At 38.4% G+C, this 9,042-nt stretch overlaps 1 pseudogene across 1 annotated transcript; it reads left to right on the top strand.

Moving 5' to 3' along the window:
- Nucleotides 1-495: 495 nt before the first annotated feature.
- Nucleotides 496-886, top strand: LOC308349816 (small ribosomal subunit protein eS12-like; annotated as a pseudogene). The gene has a single exon. The product of its transcript is annotated as a small ribosomal subunit protein eS12-like (transcript).
- The last annotated feature ends 8,156 nt before the right edge of the window (nucleotides 887-9,042 follow it).

The raw sequence follows: 9,042 nt of genomic DNA, 5'->3' as shown, positions 1-9,042 counted from the left end.
AAGACCCAGGAAATCTGGTGGTATAGTCCAAAGACCTAAGAGCTGGAGAGCCAATGGTATAGACTCCAGTCGAAGTCTGAAAGTCTGAGAACCAGGAGTGCTAAGGGAAGGAGATCAATATCCCAGACTAATCAGTCAAGCAGAGAGAAAATTTACCTTTCCATTGGCCTTTTGTTCTACTTTGGCTCTCAACAAATTGGATGATGCCCACCTACACTGGAGAGGGCCATCTGCTTTACTCAGTCCATCAGTTCAAATGTTAATCTCCTCAAGAAACACCCTCACAGACACACCCAGATACAATCCATGATGCAGTCAAATTGACACATATAACTAAACATTACAATAAATAAATAAAATATGATATATACGTGGAATGGATGTTATTCAGCCACAAAAAGAAATGAAGTTCTATTTTTTTCCTGCTGCTGTGGAGTCATGTGGAGGTGAGAGACTATGTGCACCAAGATTCAGCTACACCTATAACCCACTGCCATGGCCAAGGAAAGCATATTACTGGAGGTGTAATGGATATTTAATACTGCTTTACAAGAGATGCTGAAGAACACTCTCATCCACGATGGCCTAGCACATGGAATTTGAAAATCTGCCAAAGTCTTAGACAAGCACCAAGCCCATCTTTTTGTGCTTGCTTCCAGCTGTGATGAACCTATGTATGTCAGGCTGGTGGAGGCCCTTTGTGCTGAACACCAAATCAACCTAATTAAGGTTGATGACAACAAGAAACTAGGGGAATGTGTAGACCTCTGACAGAGACAGAAAACCCCACAAAGTGATTGGTTGCAGTTGTGTGGTGGTTAAGGTCTATGACAAAGAGTCTCAGGCCAAGGATGTCATCAAGGAATACCTTCAGTACAAGAAATGAATAAATAAAAAACTTGGTTTTTGTTCCTCAAAAAAAAAAAAACCTTGTATAATGTAAGTGAAACTTGAAAATATTAAGCTAAGTGAAATAAGTCAGAAACAAAAGGACAAATACTGTATGATTCTACTTATATGAAATACCTAGATTAGACAAATTCATAGAAAATAGATCAGAGGTTGTATATGTTGGGCAGAAGTAGAATGGGGAATTATTGCTTAATGGGTACAGAGTTTCTATTTGGGATGATGAAAAAAAAAATGGAACCAGATAGTGATAATGGTGTATATGTAATTAATGCTACTGAATTAGTACACTTAAAAAATATAAAAATGTACAAAAAACATGGCAAATTTTGTTATATATATTTCAGTCCAATAAAAATTGGTTTAACATAGTTGATTATATTCACAGTAAAGAAGAACCATATGATTGCTTCAATAGGTGTAGAAAAATCATTTGATAAAATTCAAAACCCATTCATAAAAAATACTTTTAGAAACCTAGAAATAGAAGAGAACTTCCTTATTCTGAAAAAGGGTATTGTGCCAGTCATCAATTTATTGCCTCTCAGCTCCAAAATCACCCTTCAGTACCTGCTCTGTGATGGACTGAATTCTTGAAGCACTTTTCCTTCATTGTAAGTACATGGAACTTTGCCAAAAGAGGGTGCTGGAGTGACATTGCAGGGGAAAGATGGTTTCTCTGCCTGACTCCAAAGTACAGTGTTTTGCTTTTTCTTGCTTCTGCCGCACACAGGTCAGAAGTGTAAGTGTGTGGGCACATTTGGGGGTGGTCTGCTCGAGTTGTGTGCTCAGCCTCAGCCCAGGTCCAGTAATGGCCTTCCCATGGTCTTCCAAGATTCTGGCCTCATAAACATAGTGGAAACCTAACTCTTTTACACCAGCCTTGAATGGCCTGAGTCCTAAAGGGTTGATACTGTTTATCTTTCAGCTACTGCCCTGTGCTAGCCTGAGCAACCCAGAAAACTTCTCCACCAATCAGAGTGTTGCAATCACATGATTTACAATGAGGGATGCACTGCGACCTTGGGAAGGGAGCTCCCTTTCCAAGTTTGTTCTTACTTGGATACTCTCCTTCAGCTCTCGGTGTCCTTTAACATTATCTCTACATCTTCATAGTTACCCTCCTATCATGGTTTCATAATTCATTGTCTTGAACTTTCCATTTAAATTACTGTGTTGTTTTCTCATTGGGACTGACTGGTTGAAGACTGATACAAGTACTTACAAAATATCTATGGTAAACATCATATTTAACAGTTAATGCTGAAAGTTTTCCCTTTGAGATTAAGAGTAAGACAAGAAAGCGTGCTATCACCATTTCTATGCCACACTGTACTAGCCATTGTAAGATGACAAGAAAAAAAAGGCATATGGATTGGAAAAGAAGAAAGGAAATTTTCATTATTCACAGATTATAATGATAATATACATTTAAAAGTCCAAAATGATATTCAATTATTTAAATATATGTAATTAGCAAGATTACTGGATGGAAAGTCAACATACAAAAAAATCTATGATATTTATATCATTTACATAATGATATAATTGTATGTATAATTATTAATATAATTGTCTTTCTAATGTAATTATAAACATAATAATATAATTATATAAGAAAAGAAACTTTAAAAACACTATTAACAAAAATATAAAAATATTAATACTTAGCAATAAATATAACAAAAGATGTGCAAAAACTGTAAGACATTATTGTGAAAAATTGAAGACATCTTAAAAAATGGATATACAAATTCATGAAATCACAGACTCAATATTGTGAAGATGACAATTCTTCCCCAAAACTGATATATAGATTCAAGACAATTATAACTGAAATTCTTATAAGTTTTTGTTATTGTTGTTTATATAGGAAACTGACTACCTTATTTTTAACATTTATATGGAAATGAATAATTGATAAAGAGCCAAGACATTTTTGAAGAGAAAAGCAAGGAAGGAAGATTTACTCTATCAAATATCAAGAGTTATTATAAAGGTAAAATAATTAAAGTAGTATGACATTGGCATAAACGCAGAAATGAATGGAAGAGAATAGAGTCCCACAACAGACTGATGCTCACACAAACATGACAAATTTGTTATGGCAGAGAGTGGGTGAACCATAGTATTTTAAATAAATTGTGTTGGGGAAAACTGGATATCCATGTGATTAAAAAAAAAAAGAAGAAGAAATTTGGTCCCCATATCACTGCACAAAAAAACCAACGGCAAATAAATTACAGACTTAGATGTAAAAGGCAAACAATAACAAAAAAATCACATTGAATAATAATAAAAAAACGTATAAAAACAGGAAAATGGGGTGTCTGGGTGGCTCAGTGGGTTAAGCCTCTGCCTTCGGCTCAGGTCATGGTCTCAGGGTCCTGGGATCGAGCCCCGCATCAGGCTCTCTGCTCAGCAGGGAGCCTGCTTCCTCCTCTCTCTCTGCCTGCTTCTATGCCTACTTGTGATCTCTCTCTCCCTGTCAAATAAATAAATAAAATCTTAAAAAAAACAAAACAGGAAAATATCTTCATGACTTCAAGGTAGGGGAATATTTCTTACACAACTATAAAAAGCACTAACCAAAGGAAAAGATTAATAAATAGGGCTACATTAAATAAGAACTTCTGTATATCAAAAGATGCTGTTCAATCAGTTTGTACCCAAAAGGACTCCTCCAAACCCAAAAACAAAAGATAGACAACTCAATGGACAAATGAGAAAAGAAACAAGGATAAGCACTTAGCAAAAGAGAATATCCACAGTCCCAAAACATAGGAAATGGGACTCTACTTCATTAATAATTAGAGAAATGAAAATTAAAACTACAATGAGATACCATCACACTGACAACACCAAATGTAAATGTGGATATGGAACACTGGAAATCTCCTTCACTGCTGAGGACCGGGGATGTGTGTAAATTCCAGTAACAAAATTGAGAGCTAGTCAGTCTTGTCTCTCATATTTCATGAGTCAGAATTCACTTCTAGGTGTAATTCCTAGCAAAAACAATTGCACATGGGCACCAAAAGACGTGAACAAGAATGTCCACAGCAGCACTGTTCAGAGTAACTCCAAACTGGACAACCCAGGTATCTGACAATTGCACAAGGGATAAAGAAATTATGTAGGCAGGGTGAGGCATAATGAGTAAAGGGAATCGTTAGGCACAAACTTCCAGTTATAAAATAAGTAAGTTGGGGCAACTAGGTGGCTCCATTGGCTAAGCATCTGACTCTTGATTTTAGCTTAGGTCATGATCTCAGGGTCATGAGATCGAGCCCTGCATCAGGCTCTATGCTCAACAGGGAGTCTGCTTGGGATTCTCTCTCTCTCTCTCCCCCTCTGTCCCTCCCACTGCTCCACCTCCCCACATGCTCTTTCTCTTTCTCTAAAATAAAGCACTGTATCTTTAAAAATATATAAATAAAATAAAAAATAAAATAAGTCATGGGGATGTAATGTACAGCATGCTAACTATAATAATACTGTATTGTGTATTTGAAAGTTGCCAAGAGAGCAAACCTTAAAAGTCCTCACCAGAAGAAAAAAAAGGAAAAAATTTTTTGTAGCTGTGTATGGTGATGAATGTTAACTAGATTTGTGATAATCCTTTCACAATATATTCAAATATTAAATCATTATGTTGAATACCTGAAACTAATACAATGTTACATGTCAATTAGTCAATTATATATTAATAAAATAAAAAAAATATTGTATATTTATATAATGAAATAATATACGACATAAAAATGAATGCACTATAGCTTCATGCAATGACATGAATTTCATAAACATAATTATAAGTGGAAGAAGCCTGGGGCACCTGGGTGGCTCAGTGGGTTAAAGCCTCTGCCTTCAGCTCAGGTCGTGATCCCAGAGTCCTGGGATCAAACCCCACATCAGGCTCTCTGCTCAGCGGGTAGCCTGCTTCCCCCCTCTCTCTCTGCCTGCCTCTCTGCCTACTTGTGATCTCTCTGTCAAATAAATAAATAAAATCTCAAAAAAAAAAAAAAGAAGAAGCCAAACTCTATAATTCTCTATACTCTATAATTCCATCTATAGGAAGTTCAGAAAATGAGCAAAACTAAATCATAGTGTTTTATAGTACATGTTTAAGTGGTAAAAGTATAAACAAAGGCTAGGAAATTATTACTATTATATGAAATATATATACTATTATATAGGAAATTATTACTATTATTACTATTATTACTATGACCTTTAAGATAGTACTTACTCTAGAAAAAGACAAAGTACTAGTGATCAGGACAGAGCGTGATGAGGATTTCATGGGTGTTGAAACATTCTAGTTTTTGACCACTTGGCGATCACTTGGAGGTTAACTCTGAGAATTCATTGAGCTGTATATTTTTTTGTAAATGTCTGTAATTCATGTTTTAAAGAGCTAAAAGGGGGGCACCTGGGTGGCTTAGTTGGTTGAGCGTCCAACACTTGGTTTCAGTTTAGGTCCTGATCTCAGGGTCCTGGGATGGAGCCCTGCATCTGGCTTCATGCTCAGCAGGGAGTCTGCTTCAGGATTCTCTCTCCCTCTGCTCCTCCCCTCCTCCCCAACTCTTGCATGTTTTCTCTCTTTCTCTCAAATAAATAAATAAATCTTTAAAGGAAAAAAGAAATTAAGGGGGTAAAAAACAGATGACTGCCTGGCAGCACTGAGGGCGCAGTAGACAGACCACATTTTACTAAGTCTTCAATCTAATGACCTGTCTTGCAGTGTGTAGGAGCCTGGGAGTGCGAGATGTGGAGAAGGAGGATGTCAATGACCCAGGATGGGGACTGGTTTGTCAGGACTCTGGAAGCCTGGTAGGGAGGAGTAGGGAGAAAAAATCACACATCCTTGAAATTGCAGTCCCTGAAGCAGACATTCAGGCAGACATAAACTCAATTAGTCAAATGCCCTAGGAAATTAGAAGGTGAAAAGACCAAAGATCACAGTGAGGGAGAAGAGTAAGTTCACAGATAGTGAACTTACACACAGTGGAAGTCTGGAAGAAGCAAAGGTAGACACAGAAGCAGAGCTTCAGTGAACACTGCAGTAAAATGTAGTGTAATGATACCCAATACACAGAAACAAGGCTCTTTTAGCCTGCATTCATTCATTCATTCATTCATTCAAGTCTTTATTGAGTCTTAGGAACTATTCTAGGTGCATAGAGAATATAAGAAGCTACAAGGCAGTTCTCTTTAGTTTTAACTAAGATAAGACACACCCTCACGAACATTGACGTTATAGTTCAAGATTTCATGGCTAGAGGGATAAAGCCCCAACTCACCCCCACACAAAGCATACAAGCTCCACCCCAGTTTGGCCCCTTGCCAGTGACATCTCCCCATGGGTGTCTGCTGTTCCCCAGAGAAGTCATTTTCACTCATCCTGTGACCATATGTAGGCACAGTTCTATGCACTTTATTCATTCTCACAACTTTAAGAGGCCGGTACCATTATTATCCACACTGTCCAGGTGAGGTTACAAGCCCAGAGAGGTGAAGTAACTTCTTCGTGTTCACGAAAACTTATAGGTACTGGGTTCATTCTCACAACTTTAAGAGGCCGGTACCATTATTATCCACACTGTCCAGGTGAGGTTACATGCCCAGAGAGGTGAAGTAACTTCTTCGTGTTCACGAAAGCTTATAGGTACTGGGGCCAGGATTCCAGGTCTGGCTCCAAGGCATGTGCTCTCCACAAGTACAACTGGGTCACAGTCATCTTTCTCTGGCCCCAGACATGTTCAAACCCTTTCATGTCTCTGCAGCTTTGGATTTCCTCCCTGTTGCCTTACCCACAAATGCAGCAAGAAGGCTGCCACCTCTGTGCCACCTTCCACAGCCACTTCCTCGGGTCATTCTCTACCTTCCTCCCCTATGGCCTCATCTTTCATGGGCCTCTCCTAACTCCTAACATGTCCCTATATGTCCTCAAGGGCAAGAACCTTGATTTGTTTGTCAATAGGTCTTCTCTAGGATCTGTCACACATGAGATCACAGGTGATGCTGAACTGGATCCAAAGAAAAATGTAAATCCTAAATAAGTGGAGTCCATACTGAGAGTCATCAATGTTAGAAGAAAGAGAGGGTCCTATAGTCTGAGGTAGCCTGGGGAATTCTTCTGAAGGGAGTAGCCCCTGGCTAGACCATAAGGGATGAGCAAAACCTGTACCACTGAGGGTGATGAAGAGGGTGTACACAGGCCAAGAGACTCCAGTGCACAGGGTGTGTTCAGATGTTGGTCTTTAAATCAAACTTGCATGAGCACAGGCTGCAGGCAAAACAATCAGGGATCAAGAGGCAAGAATATCAAACTGCCAATACAAACACCTACCCCAGGATCTTAAGTTCTTCCTAAGTAAATCCAGAAAAACCAGAACACTTCTGAGTACAAGAGACCTGGAGGGGGAAAAAAAAGATTAATCAGATTTAGATTTTTTATACTTTCTATTGGATAATATGAATATGGTACATAATTAACTGTAAGGTTGGAACTGCTCTGAATCTGGCACTGTTTCAAATACATCAGTATAAGCATATAGAGATTTCACTGCATTTTCTTGGCAACCAGGCCATCTGAGTTGTTGTCATCAATCAGGGCCTGGCCTGAGATCTAAAATGTCCATGTGATGCCCATTGTGCCAACAGCAAGCTCCTCCCCAGGTTTCTCATAGTTTTGGTACAAATAGTCCTGCCATATGCAGGCTTCTACCAAGAAAGGATGGCACTGACCATACAAAAGAGGTATTTCTTGAGAGGGACGTAGGGTGGATTTCTATGTCACCTTTTTTGGGGTGGGTGGTTCTGGAAAGTATATGACACTGGGTTTGGGTTACTGGTGGAACGTCTTTGCAAACCAGACTGAATGGACTAGAAGGGTTGAGTTTTCTACTCCACAGGTTGTACCTCCTGTCCTGTCTAGCCTTTGCTCTTATTATCACCTTTCTTCTAGGTGAATGAGAAGAACATAAGGAATGTATAAATATTATTAGAACATAAGGAATATATAAATATTATGTCCACAAAAGAAAAACTCTTCATTATTCTTCATAAGACCCCAGACCCACCAGAACGTCCTTGAGGTGTGTGAGAGAGGCCCACCTGACTGCCTATCCCTAAAAGAGAATCAATTATAGGTAGTAAGGTTGTCATCAGGTGAGAAAATCTTTCCTTTTACTTCTACATATTTGCCTTAGATTCTTCGCAAATAAAAATAACACAACATTTCATCAGCATTACTAAATCTACAAATTACCTTAATGACCTTGATTTCATTTAAACTCATTTTGCAAGTGGGCAAACATTGTTCCATGAATTTTACTGATTGCCTATGATTGCAAAGTTACTAATAGTGCCAGGCCCACATCTAGGACTTCAGGGTCCAACTCTGTTCTACTTCATAACAAACACATTATAACATATTTTCACACATATTTTCAGAACATATAAATTTTTGCTTTATAACTTTTAAAATTCCAATTTGGAGTTTTGTTATGACTTATAAATGTTTTCTCGTGATTCAGACTTACATTTATGTAATCGTATAGGGCTTGAGTTGAGTAGCAACTAACTCATTGATATCATGTTACATTTTGCAGACTCTTAATTAAATATTTATTTCAATTTCAACGTTTTTTCCTCATGTTTAGGAGCCAATATGTTTTTTTTCCAGGTCCGAAATATTCTCGTGGAAGGTCATGGGACCCAAGCAACAATCCAAGAATGCTTCATGGCAGAAAGAGCCCTACTCTGGCTGCTGTACCACTCAGCCCCTAGCACAGGGATGTGATGTGAGCAAAAGTTTAGAAGCTGGAATATAGAAGGCAGGTAAAGTTGGCTGTCACAGATTCAGCTGGCTGGAGCAGAAAGGACAGGATCCAGTCCATCTCTGATCTTCCAGCTAGCTCCGTGGAACTTGTCTGGGATAATCTCCTGCCTGCACTCTGAAACAGGCTGTGTCCTTATGTTAAACCATACTATTAATCCACAGAGTTAAGCAGCATCCAGAAAAACGTCAATGATCAAAGGAAGAGTTTATCCTATATGTTAGTCGAGCTCTCTCTAAAACAAATCTCACAGGATTCAGGGATACTGGTCTTCACTGACCTCATC

Source organism: Martes martes (assembly GCF_963455335.1).
Source record: "Martes martes genome assembly, chromosome: 9".
NCBI lineage: Eukaryota > Metazoa > Chordata > Mammalia > Carnivora > Mustelidae > Martes > Martes martes.
This window is presented reverse-complemented; position numbering and strand designations above follow the sequence as displayed.